At 48.4% G+C, this 20,022-nt stretch overlaps 11 non-coding genes and 2 pseudogenes across 11 annotated transcripts; 1 reads left to right on the forward strand and 12 right to left on the reverse strand.

The window, feature by feature from the left end:
• Positions 1–554: 554 nt before the first annotated feature.
• LOC135052829 (U1 spliceosomal RNA) lies at positions 555–717 on the reverse strand. The gene has a single exon (XR_010242294.1). It is a non-coding gene; the product is annotated as a U1 spliceosomal RNA (small nuclear RNA).
• Positions 718–869: 152 nt separating this feature from the next.
• On the reverse strand, positions 870–1,033 carry LOC135052814 (U1 spliceosomal RNA). Its single transcript, XR_010242283.1, has one exon. It is a non-coding gene; the product is annotated as a U1 spliceosomal RNA (small nuclear RNA).
• Positions 1,034–1,704: 671 nt separating this feature from the next.
• LOC135052826 (U1 spliceosomal RNA) lies at positions 1,705–1,867 on the reverse strand. The gene has a single exon (XR_010242293.1). It is a non-coding gene; the product is annotated as a U1 spliceosomal RNA (small nuclear RNA).
• Positions 1,868–2,019: 152 nt separating this feature from the next.
• On the reverse strand, positions 2,020–2,183 carry LOC135052809 (U1 spliceosomal RNA). Its single transcript, XR_010242280.1, has one exon. It is a non-coding gene; the product is annotated as a U1 spliceosomal RNA (small nuclear RNA).
• A 674-nt stretch (positions 2,184–2,857) lies between these two features.
• Positions 2,858–3,020, reverse strand: LOC135052823 (U1 spliceosomal RNA). The gene has a single exon (XR_010242291.1). It is a non-coding gene; the product is annotated as a U1 spliceosomal RNA (small nuclear RNA).
• A 152-nt stretch (positions 3,021–3,172) lies between these two features.
• On the reverse strand, positions 3,173–3,336 carry LOC135052810 (U1 spliceosomal RNA). Its single transcript, XR_010242281.1, has one exon. It is a non-coding gene; the product is annotated as a U1 spliceosomal RNA (small nuclear RNA).
• A 695-nt stretch (positions 3,337–4,031) lies between these two features.
• LOC135052833 (U1 spliceosomal RNA) lies at positions 4,032–4,173 on the reverse strand (annotated as a pseudogene).
• Positions 4,174–4,325: 152 nt separating this feature from the next.
• On the reverse strand, positions 4,326–4,489 carry LOC135052806 (U1 spliceosomal RNA). Its single transcript, XR_010242277.1, has one exon. It is a non-coding gene; the product is annotated as a U1 spliceosomal RNA (small nuclear RNA).
• Positions 4,490–5,160: 671 nt separating this feature from the next.
• LOC135052830 (U1 spliceosomal RNA) lies at positions 5,161–5,323 on the reverse strand. Its single transcript, XR_010242295.1, has one exon. It is a non-coding gene; the product is annotated as a U1 spliceosomal RNA (small nuclear RNA).
• Positions 5,324–5,475: 152 nt separating this feature from the next.
• Positions 5,476–5,639, reverse strand: LOC135052815 (U1 spliceosomal RNA). The gene has a single exon (XR_010242284.1). It is a non-coding gene; the product is annotated as a U1 spliceosomal RNA (small nuclear RNA).
• Positions 5,640–6,334: 695 nt separating this feature from the next.
• On the reverse strand, positions 6,335–6,476 carry LOC135052831 (U1 spliceosomal RNA; annotated as a pseudogene).
• A 152-nt stretch (positions 6,477–6,628) lies between these two features.
• Positions 6,629–6,792, reverse strand: LOC135052812 (U1 spliceosomal RNA). The gene has a single exon (XR_010242282.1). It is a non-coding gene; the product is annotated as a U1 spliceosomal RNA (small nuclear RNA).
• A 2,888-nt stretch (positions 6,793–9,680) lies between these two features.
• LOC135052799 (U1 spliceosomal RNA) lies at positions 9,681–9,844 on the forward strand. Its single transcript, XR_010242271.1, has one exon. It is a non-coding gene; the product is annotated as a U1 spliceosomal RNA (small nuclear RNA).
• The last annotated feature ends 10,178 nt before the right edge of the window (positions 9,845–20,022 follow it).

The raw sequence follows: 20,022 nt of genomic DNA on the forward strand, positions 1-20,022 counted from the left end.
ACATATTTTCAGATGAACATGGGAGGGCAGAAGGCTGCCTAATACTGAAGCACCCCCAAACAACAAACCAAATGCAACAACTAGTGCAAGCATTCCTGGGGGAAGGCCTGCAGCAGATGGATTTGCATATGGTGATGTCATCCAAGCAGTGAGTCAAAGTTGGCTTCAACCCTCGTCTGCATATGAAAAGAGAAAAGGGGCAGTCAGGGCATGGCGGCCTTTTGCGGCGCTTGGATGACCCCTAGTTCGCATTAAACACCTCCACCCTCCTTCGGTGTGGGGCTCATGTTGGCTATGCCCCAGCCCCTGAAGCATTCAAGCTGATTTCTTGCAGCAGCTGGGCACTGTAACAGCTCCAGAGCTGCTCTGTAAGGCAAATAAAAGGGTGTGGGCCCTGCAGCACTACCTGTAGTTTGCATTGTGCGTTGGAAGGCACAAATTAAGCAGACGGGAGAAGTCAGGATAGTGCGCAAGGGCATAGAAGGGAGCGGCTCAAGAAAAGAGAAGTGGAAACAGAGAGCAAACTAGGCTGGAGAGAGACCTGAGACAAAGAGATCTGAATTATACGAGAGCCGACCAGGGGAAACACAAATTATGCAGTCAAGTTTCCCACATTTGGAGAAATCGCAGGAGCAGCACACCCAGAGTGAAATGGGTGAGCCTTGCCCTGGGAGAAGCACCTTCATGATCATAGTATCTCACCTAGCAGGTAAGTAGGAGTTGGGCTAGAGCTGGGGAGGGTCGCTGCTCGGGCACCCCCCTGTCAAGTGAAGGAGATACAACTGAGGCAGCACAAGGAAACTCTCGAAAGAAGAACAAGGCTAGAGGAAGATCTGAGACAAAGAAATCTGACTGTTACCAGAGCTGACCAGAGGAAAGAACAAACACAGTCCCCCACTACCACAAATAATGCAGTCGAGTTTCCCACATTTGGGGAAATCATAGGGGTCAGCCTACCCAGAATGCAATGAATGAACCTCACCCTGGGAGATCAATCTTCATGACCATGGTATCTCCTATGCAAAATAAGTATGATTTGGGATAGGGCTGGGGAGGGCCGCTGCTCAGGCACATCTCTGTCAAGTAAAGGAGATTCAACTGAGGCAGCACAAGGGAACTCTCATCTGGGGACAACAACTGCAGGGAGAACACATATTTTCAGATGAACATGGGAGGGCAGAAGGCTGCCTAATACTGAAGCACCCCCAAACAACAAACCAAATGCAACAACTAGTACAAGCATTCCTGGGGGAAGGTCTGCAGAAGACGGATTTGCATACGGTGATGTCATCCAAGCAGTGGGCCAAAGTTGGCTGGAACCCTCATCTATATATGAAAAGAGAAAAGGGGTATGCAGGGCATGGCGGCCTTTTGCGGCGCTTGGATGACCCCTAGTTCACATTAAACACCTCCACCCTCCTTCGGTGTGGGGCTCATGTTGGCTATGCCCCAGCCCCTGAAGCATTCAAGCTGATTTCTTGCAGAAGCTGGGCTCTGTAACAGCTCCAGAGCTGCTCTGTAAGGCAAATAAAAGGTTGTGGGACCTGCAGCACTACCTGTAGTTCGCATTGTGCGTTGCAAGGCACAAAGTAAGCAGACGGGAGAAGTCAGTATAGTGCGCAAGGGCATAAAAGGGAACGGCTCAAGAAAAGAGAAGTGGAAACAGACAGCAAACTAGGCTGGAGAGAGACCTGATGCAAAGAGATCTGAATTATACGAGAGCCGACCAGAGGAAACACAAATTATGCAGTCAAGTGTCCCACATTTTGGGAAATCACAGGAGCAGCACACCCAGAGTGCAATGGGTGAGCCTTGCCTTTGGAGAAGCACCTTCCTGATCATAGTATCTCACCTGGCAGGTAAGTAGGAGTTGGGCTAGAGCTGGGGAGGGTCGCTGCTCGGGCACCCCCCTGTCAAGTGAAGGAGATCCAACTGAGGCAGCACAAGGGAACTCTCGAAAGAAGAACAAGGCTAGAGCAAGATCTGAGACAAAGAAATCTGACTTTTACCAGAGCTGACCAGAGGAAAGCACAAACACAGTCCCCCACTACCACAAATAATGCAGTCGAGTTTCCCACAATTGGGGAAATCACAGGGGTCAGCATACCCAGAATGCAATGAATGAACCTCACCCTGGGAGAACAATCTTCATGACCATGGCATCTCCTATGCAAAATAAGTATGATTTGGGATAGGGCTGGGGAGGGCCGCTGCTCAGGCACATCTCTGTCAAGTAAAGGAGATTCAACTGAGGCAGCACAAGGGAACTCTCATCTGGGGACAACAACTGCAGGGAGAACACATATTTTCAGATGAACATGGGAGGGCAGAAGGCTGCCTAATATTGAAGCACCCCCAAACAACAAACCAAATGCAACAACTAGTACAAGCATTCCTGGGGGAAGGTCTGCAGAAGACGGATTTGCATACGGTGATGTCATCCAAGCAGTGGGCCAAAGTTGTCTGGAACCCTCATCTGCATATGAAAAGAGAAAAGGGGTATGCAGGGCATGGCGGCCTTTTGAGGCGCTTGGATGACCCCTAGTTCGCATTAAACACCCCCACCCTCCTTCGGTGTGGGGCTCATGTTGGCTATGCCCCAGCCCCTGAAGCATTAAAGCTGATTTCTTGCAGCAGCTGGGCACTGTAACAGCTCCAGAGCTGCTCTGTAAGGCAAGTAAAAGGGTGTGGGCCCTGCAGCACTACCTGTAGTTCGCATTGTGCATTGTAAGGCACAAAGTAAGCAGACGGGAGGAGAAGTCAGGATAGTGCACAAGGGTATAGAAGGGAGGGGCTCAAGAAAAAAGAAGTGGAAACAGACAGCAAACTAGGCTGGAGATAGACCTGAGACAAAGAGATCTGAATTATACGAGAGCCGACCAGAGGAAACACAAATTATGCAGTCAAGTGTCCCACATTTGGAGAAATCACAGGAGCAGCACACCCAGAGTGCAATGGGTGAGCCTTTCCCTGGGAGAAGCACCTTCCTGATCATAGTATCTCACCTGGCAGGTAAGTATGAGATGGGCTAGAGCTGGGGAGGGTCGCTGCTCGGGCACCCCCCTGTCAAGTGAAGGAGATCCAACTGAGGCAGCACAAGGGAACTCTCGAAAGAAGAACAAGGCTAGAGCAAGATCTGAGACAAAGAAATCTGACTTTTACCAGAGCTGACCAGAGGAAAGCACAAACACAGTCCTCCACTACCACAAATAATGCAGTCGAGTTTCCCACATTTGGGGAAATCATAGGGGTCAGCATACCCAGAATGCAATGAATGAACCTCACCCTGGGAGATCAATCTTCATGACCATGGTATCTCCTGTGCAAAATAAGTATGATTTGGGATAGGGCTGGGGAGGGCCGCTGCTCAGGCACATCTCTGTCAAGTAAAGGAGATTCAACTGAGGCAGCACAAGGGAACTCTCATCTGAGGACAACAACTGCAGGGAGAACACATATTTTCAGATGAACATGGGAGGGCAGAAGGCTGCCTAATACTGAAGCACCCCCAAACAACAAACCAAATGCAACAACTAGTACAAGCATTCCTGGGGGAAGGTCTGCAGAAGACGGATTTGCATACGGTGATGTCATCCAAGCAGTGGGCCAAAGTTGGCTGGAACCCTCATCTACATATGAAAAGAGAAAAGGGGTATGCAGGGCATGGCGGCCTTTTGCGGCGCTTGGATGACCCCTAGTTCGCATTAAACACCCCCACCCTCCTTCGGTGTGGGGCTCATGTTGGCCATGCCCCAGCCCCTGAAGCATTCAAGCTGATTTCTTGCAGCAGCTGGGCACTGTAACAGCTCCAGAGCTGCTCTGTAAGGCAAGTAAAAAGGTGTGGGCCCTGCAGCACTGCCTGTAGTTTGCATAGTGCATTGGAAGGCACAAAGTAAGCAGACGGGAGGAGAAGTCAGGATAGTGCACAAGGGTATAGAAGGGAGGGGCTCAAGAAAAAAGAAGTGGAAACAGACAGCAAACTAGGCTGGAGAGAGACCTGAGACAAAGAGATCTGAATTATATGAGAGCCGACCAGGGGAAACACAAATTATGCAGTCAAGTTTCCCACATTTGCGGAAATCGCAGGAGCAGCACACCAAGAGTGCAATGGGTGAGCCTTGCCCTGGGAGAAGCAACTTCATGATCATAGTATCTCACCTGGCAGGTAAGTAGGAGTTGGGCTAGATCTGGGGAGGGTCGCTGCTCGGGCACCCCCCTGTCAAGTGAAGGAAATCCAACTGAGGAAGCACAAGGGAACTCTTGAAAGAAGAACAAGGCTAGAGGAAGATCTGAGACAAAGAAATCTGACTTTTACCAGAGCTGACCAGAGGAAAGCACAAACACAGTCCTCCACTACCACAAATAATGCAGTTGAGTTTCCCACATTTGGGGAAATCATAGGGGTCAGCATACCCAGAATGCAATGAATGAACCTCACCCTGGGAGATCAATCTTCATGACCATGGTATCTCCTATGCAAAATAAGTATGATTTGGGATAGGGCTGGGGAGGGCCGCTGCTCAGGCACATCTCTGTCAAGTAAAGGAGATTCAACTGAGGCAGCACAAGGGAACTCTCATCTGGGGACAACAACTGCAGGGAGAACACATATTTTTAGATGAACATGGGAGGGCAGAAGGCTGCCTAATACTGAAGCACCCCCAAACAACAAACCAAATGCAACAACTAGTGCAAGCATTCCTGGGGGAAGGCCTGCAGCAGATGGATTTGCATATGGTGATGTCATCCAAGCAGTGAGTCAAAGTTGGCTTCAACCCTCGTCTGCATATGAAAAGAGAAAAGGGGCATGCAGGGCATGGCGGCCTTTTGCGGCGCTTGGATGACCCCTAGTTCGCATTAAACACCTCCACCCTCCTTCGGTGTGGGGCTCATGTTGGCTATGCCCCAGCCCCTGAAGCATTCAAGCTGATTTCTTGCAGCAGCTGGGCACTGTAACAGCTCCAGAGCTGCTCTGTAAGGCAAATAAAAGGGTGTGGGCCCTGCAGCACTACCTGTAGTTTGCATTGTGCGTTGGAAGGCACAAATTAAGCAGACGGGAGAAGTCAGGATAGTGCGCAAGGGCATAGAAGGGAGCGGCTCAAGAAAAGAGAAGTGGAAACAGACAGCAAACTAGGCTGGAGAGAGACCTGAGACAAAGAGATCTGAATTATACGAGAGCCGACCAGGGGAAACACAAATTATGCAGTCAAGTTTCCCACATTTGGAGAAATCGCAGGAGCAGCACACCCAGAGTGAAATGGGTGAGCCTTGCCCTGGGAGAAGCACCTTCATGATCATAGTATCTCACCTAGCAGGTAAGTAGGAGTTGGGCTAGAGCTGGGGAGGGTCGCTGCTCGGGCACCCCCCTGTCAAGTGAAGGAGATACAACTGAGGCAGCACAAGGAAACTCTCGAAAGAAGAACAAGGCTAGAGGAAGATCTGAGACAAAGAAATCTGACTTTTACCAGAGCTAACCAGAGGAAAGAACAAACACAGTCCCCCACTACCACAAATAATGCAGTCGAGTTTCCCACATTTGGGGAAATCATAGGGGTCAGCATACCCAGAATGCAATGAATGAACCTCACCCTGGGAGATCAATCTTCATGACCATGGTATCTCCTATGCAAAATAAGTATGATTTGGGATAGGGCTGGGGAGGGCCGCTGCTCAGGCACATCTCTGTCAAATAAAGGAGATTCAACTGAGGCAGCACAAGGGAACTCTCATCTGGGGACTACAACTGCAGGGAGAACACATATTTTCAGATGAACATGGGAGGGCAGAAGGCTGCCTAATACTGAAGCACCCCCAAACAACAAACCAAATGCAACAACTAGTACAAGCATTCCTGGGGGAAGGTCTGCAGAAGACGGATTTGCATACGGTGATGTCATCCAAGCAGTGGGCCAAAGTTGGCTGGAACCCTCATCTATATATGAAAAGAGAAAAGGGGTATGCAGGGAATGGCGGCCTTTTGCGGCGCTTGGATGACCCCTAGTTCGCATTAAACACCTCCACCCTCCTTCGGTGTGGGGCTCATGTTGGCCATGCCCCAGCCCCTGAAGCATTCAAGCTGATTTCTTGCAGCAGCTGGGCACTGTAACAGCTCCAGAGCTGCTCTGTAAGGCAAGTAAAAAGGTGTGGGCCCTGCAGCACTACCTGTAGTTTGCATTGTGCATTGGAAGGCACAAAGTAAGCAGACGGGAGGAGAAGTCAGGATAGTGCACAAGGGTATTGAAGGGAGGGGCTCAAGTAAAAAGAAGTGGAAACAGACAGCAAACTAGGCTGGAGAGAGACCTGAGACAAAGAGATCTGAATCATATGAGAGCCGACCAGGGGAAACACAAATTATGCAGTCAAGTTTCCCACATTTGCGGAAATCGCAGGGGCAGCACACCCAGAGTGCAATGGGTGAGCCTTGCCCTGGGAGAAGCAACTTCATGAGCATAGTATCTCACCTGGCAGGTAAGTAGGAGTTGGGCTAGAGCTGGGGAGGGTCGCTGCTCGGGCACCCCCCTGTCAAGTGAAGGAAATCCTACTGAGGCAGCACAAGGGAACTCTCGAAAGAAGAACAAGGCTAGAGGAAAATCTGAGACAAAGAAATCTGACTTTTACCAGAGCTGACCAGAGGAAAGCACAAACACAGTCCCCCACTACCACAAATAATGCAGTCGAGTTTCCCACATTTGGGGAAATTACAGGGGTCAGCATACCCAGAATGCAATGAATGAACCTCACCCTGGGAGAACAATCTTCATGACCATGGTATCTCCTATGCAAAATAAGTATGATTTGGGATCAGTGGCGTAACTAGAAATTTTTCTCCCCCAAGCCAAAAAATTCTTTGGCGCTCCCCACAATTGGCACTATTAAAGGGATAAATGTGCGCGCGCCGCAAAATAGGGTGTGTGGCTTCGTTGGGATGGGCGTGGCTTTACTGTTCCAGTGGGACCTGTTGGACAAGTGGTCCGGATCCCACCTACACACGCACCGGAGGATAATCCTGTCTTCCAAGACCAGAATCTCACTCCATTGGTGGCTGCACAGTTCTCACCTCCTAGAGGGGCGAAGGTTCGGGATCCAGGACTGGATCCTAGGGACCATGGATGCAGCCCTCCGAGGCTGGGGAGCAGTCACACAGGGGGAAAACGTCCAAGGAAGATGGTCAAGTCGGGAAAGTTGTCTCCACATAAATGTTCTGGAGTTAAGGGCCATTTAATAACTGCAGACACAGTACGCACTGGGACGGGTGCCCAGCATCCTCTACGGACTAAGAGAAAAGGATTTACCGGTAGGTATTAAAATCCTATTTTCTCTAACGTCCTAGAGGATTCTGGGGACTCCGTAAGGACCATGGGGATAGACGGGCTCCGCAGGAGACATGGGCACTTTAAGAAAGACTTTAGTTCTGGGTGTGCACTGGCTCCTCCCTCTATGCCCCTCCTCCATACCTCAGTTTGATACTGTGCCCAGTGGAGACTGGGTGCTTTTCAGGAGCTCTCCTGAGCTTTCTGACAGAAAGTATTTTGCTAGGTTTTTAATTTTCAGGGAGCACTGCTGGCAACAGACTCCCTGCATCGAGGGACTGAGGGGGGAGAAGCAGCCCTACTCTCCGAGTTGCAAGGTCCTGCTTCTTAAGCTACTGGACACCATTAGCTCCAAAGGGATTAGCTCCAAAGGGATTGGTACGCAGGATCTCACCCTCGCCGTCCGTCCCCCTCGCAGAGCCGGAAGATAGAAGCCGGGTGAGTATGAGAAGAAAAGAAGACTTCAGAGGCGGCAGAGGACTTAATGATCTTCATTGACGTAACGCACAGCACTGCAGCTGTGCGACATTGCTCCCATACACCTCACATACTCCGGTCACTGTAAGGGTGCAGGGCGCAGGGGGGGCGCCCTGGGCTGCAATATAAACCTCTCTTTGGCAAAAATATAACATATATACAGCTGGGCACTGTATATATGTATGAGCCCCCGCCAATTGTACAGTTTAAACGGGACAGAAGCCCGCCGCCGAGGGGGCGGGGCTTCTCCCTCAGCACTCACCAGCGCCATTTTTTCTCCACAGCACCGCTGAGAGGAAGCTCCCCGGACTCTCCCCTGCTTATACCACGGTAGACAAGAGGGTTGAAAAGAGAGGGGGGGGGGCACATAATTCGGCGCAAATTACATACAGCAGCGCTACTGTGCAAACATTAAGTTACTGTGCTATTCCTGGGTTATATAGCGCTGGGGTATGTGCTGGCATACTCTCTCTCTGTCTCTCCAAAGGGCCTTGTGGGGGAAATGTCTTCAGTAAAAGTATTCCCTGTGTGTGTGGTGTGTCGGTACGCGTGTGTCGACATGTCTGAGGAAGAAGGCTATATTAGAGAGGAGCGGGAGCAAATGAACGTGGTGTCTCCACCGACACCTGACTGGATGGATATGTGGAATGTTTTAAATGCTAGTGTAAACTCATTGCACAAAAGATTAGACAAGGCTGAAGCTTTGCGACAGTCAGGGTCTCAACCCATGCCTGATCCTATGTCGCAGGGACTGTCAGGGTCTCATAAGCGCCCACTATCCAGATTGTTGACACAGATACCGACACGGATTCTGACTCCAGTGTCGATTACGATGATGCAAAGTTACAGCCAAAATTGGCAAAATACATTTGATATATGATTATTGCAATAAAAAATGTTTTGCACATCACAGAGGAGCCCCCTATCCCTGACAAGAGGGTACATATGTACAAGGTAAAGAAGCCTGAGGTAACCTTTCCCCCCTCACACGAGCTAAACGAGTTATGTGAAAAAGCTTGGGAATCCCCTGCAGATTTCCAAAAGGATTCTTATGGCGTATCCTTTCCCATCAACGGATAGGTTACGATGGGAATCCTCCCCTTGGGTGGACAAAGCATTAACACGCTTATCCAAGAAGGTAGCCCTCCCGTCCCAGGATACGGCTTCCCTCAAAGAGTCTGCTGACCGCAAACAGGAGATTACCCTGAAGTCCATTTATACACATTCAGGTACCTTACTCAGACCGGCAATTGCGTCGGCCTGGGTGTGTAGTGCTGTAGCGGCATGGACGGATACCCTAGATAAGGCTACTATTTTATTGCCCCTGGGGCATATAAGAGATGCTGTCCTATATATGTGTGTATGCAAACTACAGGTGGTGCTGCAGGGCTCACACCCTTTTACTTGTCTTGTAGAGCAACTCTGGAGCTGTTACTGGGTCCAGCTGCTGCAAGAAATCAGCTTGAATGCTTCAGGGGCTTGGGCATGGCCAACATGAGCCCCACACTGATGGGGGTGTATAAAGCGATCTAGGGGTCATCCAAGCGCAACCCCACAAAGGCCGCCATGCCCTGCGTGACCATTTTCTCTTTTCATATGCAGACGAGGGTTGCAGCCAACTATGCCCATTGCTTGGATGACATCACCATATGCGAATCCATCTGCTGCAGGCCTTCCCCCAGGAATGCTTGCACTAGCTGTTGCATTTGGTTTGTTGTTTGGGGGGTGCTTCAGTATTAGGCAGCCTTCTGCCCTCCCACATTCGTCTGAAAATGTGTTCTCCCTGCAGTTGTTGTCCCCAGATGAGAGTTCCCTTGTGCTGCCTCAGTTGAATCTCCTTTACTTGACGGAGGTGTGCCTGAGCAGCGGCCCTCCCCAGCCCTATCTCAAATCATACTTATTTTGCATAGGTGATACCATGGTCATGAAGATTGTTTTCCCAGGGTGAGGTTCATTCATTGCATTCTGGGTATGCTGACCTCTGTGATTTCCCCAAATGTGGGAAACTCAACTGCATAATTTGTGGTAGGGGGGGACTGCATTTGTGCTTTCCCCTGGTTGGCTCTGGTATAATTCAGATCTCTTTGTCTCAGGTCTCTCTCCAGCCTAGTTTGCTGTCTGTTTCCACTTCTCTTTTCTTGAGCCCCTCCCTTCTATGCCCTTGCGCACTATCCTGACTTCTCCCGTCTGCTTACTTTGTGCCTTCCAACGCACAATGCGAACTACAGGTAGTGCTGCAGGGCCCACGCCCTTTTACTTGCCTTACAGAGCAGCTCTGGAGCTGTTACAGTGCCCAGCTGCTGCAAGAAATCAGCTTGAATGCTTCAGGGGCAGGGGCATGGCCAACATGAGCCCCACACCGAAGGAGGGTGGGGGTGTTCAATGCGAACTAGGGGTCATGCAAGCGCCCCTTTTCTCTTTTCATATGCAGATGAGGGTTCCAGCCAACTTTGGCCCACTGCTTGGATGACATCACCGTATGCAAATCCGTCTGCTGCAGACCTTTCCCCAGGAATGCTTGCACTAGTTGTTGCATATGGATTGATGTTTGTGGGTGCTTCAGTATTAGGCAGCCTTCCGCCCTCTCATGTTTATCTGAAAATATGTGGTCTCCCTGCAGTTGTTGTCCCCAGACAAGAGTTTTCTTGTGCTTCCTCAGTTGAATCTCCTCAACTTGACGGGGGTGTGCCCGAGCAGCCGCCCTCCACAGCCCTATCTCAACACATGCTTTTCTTGCGTATGAGATCTCTTGATCATGAAGATAGTTCTCACAGGGTGAGGTTCATCCATTACATTTTAAAGTAGGAAGGTACAAATTACATATTCAAATTACATATATGTGCTGGATTCAAATGTTTTCCCCCCTTCCTTTCTCAATTGTGCCCATCAGCAGCTATTCTAATGTTGCTGCCAATGGGTGTGACACATTCATTTCTTCTGTGGGGTACACTGGACTCCACAAGGATTCACATTGGGGTGTAGAGTAGGATCTTGATCTGAGGCACCAACAGGCTCAAAGCTTTTGACTGTTCCCAAGATGCTCAGCGACCCCTCCTCTATAACCTCGCTTCCATGAACAGGGAGCTCAGTTTGTAGTTGGTGCCTTCAGTAGCAGGCCACTTAACAGGGGGCTGCCTCAGGCAGCCTATTCTTAGCTATTAATTTTGACAAGAAAAGAAGAACTTTTTTTATAAGAATCTACAAGGGCTGCAGCAGGCTAGGTCTAATAGACATCTTTACTGCAGCTCCATCACTCCCAGCGGCGCAGTATACTCCCGTGCCCTGGTTGCTGGGTCACTGCAGCGGAGGCTCCGGTTTCTTCCTAAGGTCAGTCACACACACACTGCCCTCCAGGGGTATCCCCAGGTAAGCTGGCTCTCAGATGCTGTAGGTGCCATTACCATGTGGCCTTACACTGGGAATTTAACCCAGATATATATATGTAATTATTTATGGGGTGGGTGTGGGGTGCAGTGGCCCCTGTGTCGGTATGGGTGGGCTGCTGCTGGTCGGCACACCCTAACACTTTATTAACACTTATTATTTTTCCTATCACTTTGTATATATTATTTTAATCACACCACTTACATAGCACTTCTGTGCTTCTTATTAACCCCTATTAATTTTCACCTGTGTGCTGACCTGGGGTGGCCGACCTGTGCCGACATTGTGGGGTCCTGCGCCCCGGGCCCATACCTAGTATTAGGGACCCCCAGTGACGGAGAAGCCTTGTCGATCGGCCTGGGGGCTTAACCCTATATCTGCAGATATACGCAACTAAGATCTCCGTATTATCTGACCATTATTATATAGCAATATTATTCACTCGGTGTGCATTAGGGAACACAGTTTTTTTCCTACACAGAATTACCCCTCCCCTTTTAGCACCTGAGTGACATTACAATCTGATTGAGCAGCTTTCCACCTTGTGTATTGTATATAGAGAGGCACAAATGGGTCAGCATTAGGAGGGATTGCTGACTCTAGTAGTGCCATAGGGGAAGGCAGGGGTATCCCCAGGTAAGCTGGCTCTCAGATGCTGTAGGTGCCATTACCATGTGGCCTTACACTGGGAATTTAACCCAGATATATATATGTAATTATTTATGGGGTGGGTGTGGGGTGCAGTGGCCCCTGTGTCGGTATGGGTGGGCTGCTGCAGGTCGGCACACCCTAACACTTTATTAACACTTATTATTTTTCCTATCACTTTGTATATATTATTTTAATCACACCACTTACATAGCACTTCTGTGCTTCTTATTAACCCCTATTAATTTTCACCTGTGTGCTGACCTGGGGTGGCCGACCTGTGCCGACATTGTGGGGTCCTGCGCCCCGGGCCCATACCTAGTATTAGGGACCCCCAGTGACGGAGAAGCCTTGTCGATCGGCCTGGGGGCTTAACCCTATATCTGCAGATATACGCAACTAAGATCTCCGTATTATCTGACCATTATTATATAGCAATATTATTCACTCGGTGTGCATTAGGGAACACAGTTTTTTTCCTACACAGAATTACCCCTCCCCTTTTAGCACCTGAGTGATATTACAATCTTATTGAGCAGCTTTCCACCTTGTGTATTGTATATAGAGAGGCACAAATGGGTCAGCATTAGGAGGGATTGCTGACTCTAGTAGTGCCATAGGGGAAGGCAGGGGTATCCCCAGGTAAGCTGGCTCTCAGATGCTGTAGGTGCCATTACCATGTGGCCTTACACTGGGAATTTAACCCAGATATATATATGTAATTATTTATGGGGTGGGTGTGGGGTGCAGTGGCCCCTGTGTCGGTATGGGTGGGCTGCTGCAGGTCGGCACACCCTAACACTTTATTAACACTTATTATTTTTCCTATCACTTTGTATATATTATTTTAATCACACCACTTACATAGCACTTCTGTGCTTCTTATTAACCCCTATTAATTTTCACCTGTGTGCTGACCTGGGGTGGCCGACCTGTGCCGACATTGTGGGGTCCTGTGCCCCGGGCCCATACCTAGTATTAGGGACCCCCAGTGACGGAGAAGCCTTGTCGATCGGCCTGGGGGCTTAACCCTATATCTGCAGATATACGCAACTAAGATCTCCGTATTATCTGACCATTATTATATAGCAATATTATTCACTCGGTGTGCATTAGGGAACACAGTTTTTTTCCTACACAGAATTACCCCTCCCCTTTTAGCACCTGAGTGACATTACAATCTGATTGAGCAGCTTTCCACCTTGTGTATTGTATATAGAGAGGCACAAATGGGTCAGCATTAGGAGGGATTGCTGACTCTAGTAGTGCCATAGGGGAAGCCAGGGGTATCCCCAGGTAAGCTGGCTCTCAGATGCTGTAGGTGCCATTACCATGTGGCCTTACACTGGGAATTTAACCCAGATATATATATGTAATTATTTATGGGGTGGGTGTGGGGTGCAGTAGCCCCTGTGTCGGTATGGGTGGGCTGCTGCAGGTCGGCACACCCTAACACTTTATTAACACTTATTATTTTTCCTATCACTTTGTATATATTATTTTAATCACACCACTTACACAGCACTTCTGTGCTTCTTATTAACCCCTATTAATTTTCACCTGTGTGCTGACCTGGGGTGGCCGACCTGTGCCGACATTGTGGGGTCCTGCGCCCGGGCCCATACCTAGTATTAGGGACCCCCAGTGATGGAGAAGCCTTGTCGATCGGCCAGGGGGCTTAACCCTATATCTGCTGATATACACAACTAAGATCTCCGTATTATCTGACCATTATTATATAGCAATATTATTCACTCGGTGTGCATTAGAGAACACAGTTTTTTTCCTACACAGAATTACCCCTCCCCTTTTAGCACCTGAGTGACATTACAATCTGATTGAGCAGCTTTCCACCTTGTGTATTGTATATAGAGAGGCACAAATGGGTCAGCATTAGGAGGGATTGCTGACTCTAGTAGTACCATAGGGGAAGCCAGGGGTATCCCCAGGTAAGCTGGCTCTCAGATGCTGTAGGTGCCATTACCATGTGGCCTTACACTGGGAATTTAACCCAGATATATATATGTAATTATTTATGGGGTGGGTGTGGGGTGCAGTGGCCCCTGTGTCGGTATGGGTGGGCTGCTGCAGGTCGGCACACCCTAACACTTTATTAACACTTATTATTTTTCCTATCACTTTGTATATGTTATTTTAATCACACCACTTACATAGCACTTCAGTGCTTCTTATTAACCCCTATTAATTTTTACCTGTGTGCTGACCTGGGGTGGCCGACCTGTGCCGACATTGTGGGGTCCTGTGCCCCGGGCCCATACCTAGTATTAGGGACCCCCAGTGACGGAGAAGCCTTGTCGATCGGCCTGGGGGCTTAACCCTATATCTGCAGATATACGCAACTAAGATCTCCGTATTATCTGACCATTATTATATAGCAATATTATTCACTCGGTGTGCATTAGGGAACACAGTTTTTTTCCTACACAGAATTACCCCTCCCCTTTTAGCACCTGAGTGACATTACAATCTGATTGAGCAGCTTTCCACCTTGTGTATTGTATATAGAGAGGCACAAATGGGTCAGCATTAGGAGGGATTGCTGACTCTAGTAGTGCCATAGGGGAAGCCAGGGGTATCCCCAGGTAAGCTGGCTCTCAGATGCTGTAGGTGCCATTACCATGTGGCCTTACACTGGGAATTTAACCCAGATATATATATGTAATTATTTATGGGGTGGGTGTGGGGTGCAGTGGCCCCTGTGTCGGTATGGGTGGGCTGCTGCAGGTCGGCACACCCTAACACTTTATTAACACTTATTATTTTTCCTATCACTTTGTATATATTATTTTAATCACACCACTTACACAGCACTTCTGTGCTTCTTATTAACCCCTATTAATTTTCACCTGTGTGCTGACCTGGGGTGGCCGACCTGTGCCGACATTGTGGGGTCCTGCGCCCCGGGCCCATACCTAGTATTAGGGACCCCCAGTGACGGAGAAGCCTTGTCGATCGGCCTGGGGGCTTAACCCTATATCTGCAGATATACACAACTAAGATCTCCGTATTATCTGACCATTATTATATAGCAATATTATTCACTCGGTGTGCATTAGAGAACACAGTTTTTTTCCTACACAGAATTACCCCTCCCCTTTTAGCACCTGAGTGACATTACAATCTGATTGAGCAGCTTTCCACCTTGTGTATTGTATATAGAGAGGCACAAATGGGTCAGCATTAGGAGGGATTGCTGACTCTAGTAGTACCATAGGGGAAGCCAGGGGTATCCCCAGGTAAGCTGGCTCTCAGATGCTGTAGGTGCCATTACCATGTGGCCTTACACTGGGAATTTATCCCAGATATATATATGTAATTATTTATGGGGTGGGTGTGCAGTGGCCCCTGTGTCGGTATGGGTGGGCTGCTGCAGGTCGGCACACCCTAACACTTTATTAACACTTATTATTTTTCCTATCACTTTGTATATATTATTTTAATCACACCACTTACATAGCACTTCTGTGCTTCTTATTAACCCCTATTAATTTTCACCTGTGTGCTGACCTGGGGTGGCCGACCTGTACCGACATTGTGGGGTCCTGCGCCCCGGGCCCATACCTAGTATTAGGGACCCCCAGTGACGGAGAAGCCTTGTCGATCGGCCTGGGGGCTTAACCCTATATCTGCAGATATACGCAACTAAGATCTCCGTATTATCTGACCATTATTATATAGCAATATTATTCACTCGGTGTGCATTAGGGAACACAGTTTTTTTCCTACACAGAATTACCCCTCCCCTTTTAGCACCTGAGTGACATTACAATCTGATTGAGCAGCTTTCCACCTTGTGTATTGTATATAGAGAGGCACAAATGGGTCAGCATTAGGAGGGATTGCTGACTCTAGTAGTGCCATAGGGGAAGGCAGGGGTATCCCCAGGTAAGCTGGCTCTCAGATGCTGTAGGTGCCATTACCATGTGGCCTTACACTGGGAATTTAACCCAGATATATATATGTAATTATTTATGGGGTGGGTGTGGGGTGCAGTGGCCCCTGTGTCGGTATGGGTAGGCTGCTGCAGGTCGGCACACCCTAACACTTTATTAACACTTATTATTTTTCCTATCACTTTGTATATATTATTTTAATCACACCACTTACATAGCACCTCTGTGCTTCTTATTAACCCCTATTAATTTTCACCTGTGTGCTGACCTGGGGTGGCCGACCTGTGCCGACATTGTGGGGTCCTGCGCCCCGGGCCCATACCTAGTATTAGGGACCCCCAGTGACGGAGAAGCCTTGTCGATCGGCCTGGGGGCTTAACCCTATATCTGCAGATATACGCAACTAAGATCTCCGTATTATCTGACCATTATTATATAGCAATATTATTCACTCGGTGTGCATTAGGGAACACAGTTTTTTTCCTACACAGAATTACCCCTCCCCTTTTAGCACCTGAGTGACATTACAATCTGATTGAGCAGCTTTCCACCTTGTGTATTGTATATAGAGAGGCACAAATGGGTCAGCATTAGGAGGGATTGCTGACTCTAGTAGTGCCATAGGGGAAGCCAGGGGTATCCCCAGGTAAGCTGGCTCTCAGATGCTGTAGGTGCCATTACCATGTGGCCTTACACTGGGAATTTAACCCAGATATATATATGTAATTATTTATGGGGTGGGTGTGGGGTGCAGTGGCCCCTGTGTTGGTATGGGTGGGCTGCTGCAGGTCGGCACACCCTAACACTTTATTAACACTTATTATTTTTCCTATCACTTTGTATATATTATTTTAATCACACCACTTACACAGCACTTCTGTGCTTCTTATTAACCCCTATTAATTTTCACCTGTATGCTGACCTGGGGTGGCCGACCTGTGCCGACGTTGTGGGGTCCTGCGCCCCGGGCCCATACCTAGTATTAGGGACCCCCAGTGACGGAGAAGCCTTGTCGATCGGCCTGGGGGCTTAACCCTATATCTGCAGATATACACAACTAAGATCTCCGTATTATCTGACCATTATTATATAGCAATATTATTCACTCGGTGTGCATTAGAGAACACAGTTTTTTTCCTACACAGAATTACCCCTCCCCTTTTAGCACCTGAGTGACATTACAATCTGATTGAGCAGCTTTCCACCTTGTGTATTGTATATAGAGAGGCACAAATGGGTCAGCATTAGGAGGGATTGCTGACTCTAGTAGTACCATAGGGGAAGCCAGGGGTATCCCCAGGTAAGCTGGCTCTCAGATGCTGTAGGTGCCATTACCATGTGGCCTTACACTGGGAATTTAACCCAGATATATATATGTAATTATTTATGGGGTGGGTGTGGGGTGCAGTGGCCCCTGTGTCGGTATGGGTAGGCTGCTGCAGGTCGGCACACCCTAACACTTTATTAACACTTATTATTTTTCCTATCACTTTGTATATATTATTTTAATCACACCACTTACATAGCACTTCTGTGCTTCTTATTAACCCCTATTAATTTTCACCTGTGTGCTGACCTGGGGTGGCCGACCTGTACCGACATTGTGGGGTCCTGCGCCCCGGGCCCATACCTAGTATTAGGGACCCCCAGTGACGGAGAAGCCTTGTCGATCGGCCTGGGGGCTTAACCCTATATCTGCAGATATACGCAACTAAGATCTCCGTATTATCTGACCATTATTATATAGCAATATTATTCACTCGGTGTGCATTAGGGAACACAGTTTTTTTCCTACACAGAATTACCCCTCCCCTTTTAGCACCTGAGTGACATTACAATCTGATTGAGCAGCTTTCCACCTTGTGTATTGTATATAGAGAGGCACAAATGGGTCAGCATTAGGAGGGATTGCTGACTCTAGTAGTGCCATAGGGGAAGCCAGGGGTATCCCCAGGTAAGCTGGCTCTCAGATGCTGTAGGTGCCATTACCATGTGGCCTTACACTGGGAATTTAACCCAGATATATATATGTAATTATTTATGGGGTGGGTGTGGGGTGCAGTGGCCCCTGTGTTGGTATGGGTGGGCTGCTGCAGGTCGGCACACCCTAACACTTTATTAACACTTATTATTTTTCCTATCACTTTGTATATATTATTTTAATCACACCACTTACACAGCACTTCTGTGCTTCTTATTAACCCCTATTAATTTTCACCTGTATGCTGACCTGGGGTGGCCGACCTGTGCCGACGTTGTGGGGTCCTGCGCCCCGGGCCCATACCTAGTATTAGGGACCCCCAGTGACGGAGAAGCCTTGTCGATCGGCCTGGGGGCTTAACCCTATATCTGCAGATATACACAACTAAGATCTCCGTATTATCTGACCATTATTATATAGCAATATTATTCACTCGGTGTGCATTAGAGAACACAGTTTTTTTCCTACACAGAATTACCCCTCCCCTTTTAGCACCTGAGTGACATTACAATCTGATTGAGCAGCTTTCCACCTTGTGTATTGTATATAGAGAGGCACAAATGGGTCAGCATTAGGAGGGATTGCTGACTCTAGTAGTACCATAGGGGAAGCCAGGGGTATCCCCAGGTAAGCTGGCTCTCAGATGCTGTAGGTGCCATTACCATGTGGCCTTACACTGGGAATTTAACCCAGATATATATATGTAATTATTTATGGGGTGGGTGTGGGGTGCAGTGGCCCCTGTGTCGGTATGGGTAGGCTGCTGCAGGTCGGCACACCCTAACACTTTATTAACACTTATTATTTTTCCTATCACTTTGTATATATTATTTTAATCACACCACTTACATAGCACTTCTGTGCTTCTTATTAACCCCTATTAATTTTCACCTGTGTGCTGACCTGGGGTGGCCGACCTGTACCGACATTGTGGGGTCCTGCGCCCCGGGCCCATACCTAGTATTAGGGACCCCCAGTGACGGAGAAGCCTTGTCGATCGGCCTGGGGGCTTAACCCTATATCTGCAGATATACGCAACTAAGATCTCCGTATTATCTGACCATTATTATATAGCAATATTATTCACTCGGTGTGCATTAGGGAACACAGTTTTTTTCCTACACAGAATTACCCCTCCCCTTTTAGCACCTGAGTGACATTACAATCTGATTGAGCAGCTTTCCACCTTGTGTATTGTATATAGAGAGGCACAAATGGGTCAGCATTAGGAGGGATTGCTGACTCTAGTAGTGCCATAGGGGAAGGCAGGGGTATCCCCAGGTAAGCTGGCTCTCAGATGCTGTAGGTGCCATTACCATGTGGCCTTACACTGGGAATTTAACCCAGATATATATATGTAATTATTTATGGGGTGGGTGTGGGGTGCAGTGGCCCCTGTGTCGGTATGGGTAGGCTGCTGCAGGTCGGCACACCCTAACACTTTATTAACACTTATTATTTTTCCTATCACTTTGTATATATTATTTTAATCACACCACTTACATAGCACCTCTGTGCTTCTTATTAACCCCTATTAATTTTCACCTGTGTGCTGACCTGGGGTGGCCGACCTGTGCCGACATTGTGGGGTCCTGCGCCCCGGGCCCATACCTAGTATTAGGGACCCCCAGTGACGGAGAAGCCTTGTCGATCGGCCTGGGGGCTTAACCCTATATCTGCAGATATACGCAACTAAGATCTCCGTATTATCTGACCATTATTATATAGCAATATTATTCACTCGGTGTGCATTAGGGAACACAGTTTTTTTCCTACACAGAATTACCCCTCCCCTTTTAGCACCTGAGTGACATTACAATCTGATTGAGCAGCTTTCCACCTTGTGTATTGTATATAGAGAGGCACAAATGGGTCAGCATTAGGAGGGATTGCTGACTCTAGTAGTGCCATAGGGGAAGCCAGGGGTATCCCCAGGTAAGCTGGCTCTCAGATGCTGTAGGTGCCATTACCATGTGGCCTTACACTGGGAATTTAACCCAGATATATATATGTAATTATTTATGGGGTGGGTGTGGGGTGCAGTGGCCCCTGTGTTGGTATGGGTGGGCTGCTGCAGGTCGGCACACCCTAACACTTTATTAACACTTATTATTTTTCCTATCACTTTGTATATATTATTTTAATCACACCACTTACACAGCACTTCTGTGCTTCTTATTAACCCCTATTAATTTTCACCTGTATGCTGACCTGGGGTGGCCGACCTGTGCCGACGTTGTGGGGTCCTGCGCCCCGGGCCCATACCTAGTATTAGGGACCCCCAGTGACGGAGAAGCCTTGTCGATCG

This window comes from Pseudophryne corroboree, chromosome 2 (genome assembly GCF_028390025.1).
Source record: "Pseudophryne corroboree isolate aPseCor3 chromosome 2, aPseCor3.hap2, whole genome shotgun sequence".
Classification (NCBI taxonomy): Eukaryota; Metazoa; Chordata; class Amphibia; order Anura; family Myobatrachidae; genus Pseudophryne; species Pseudophryne corroboree.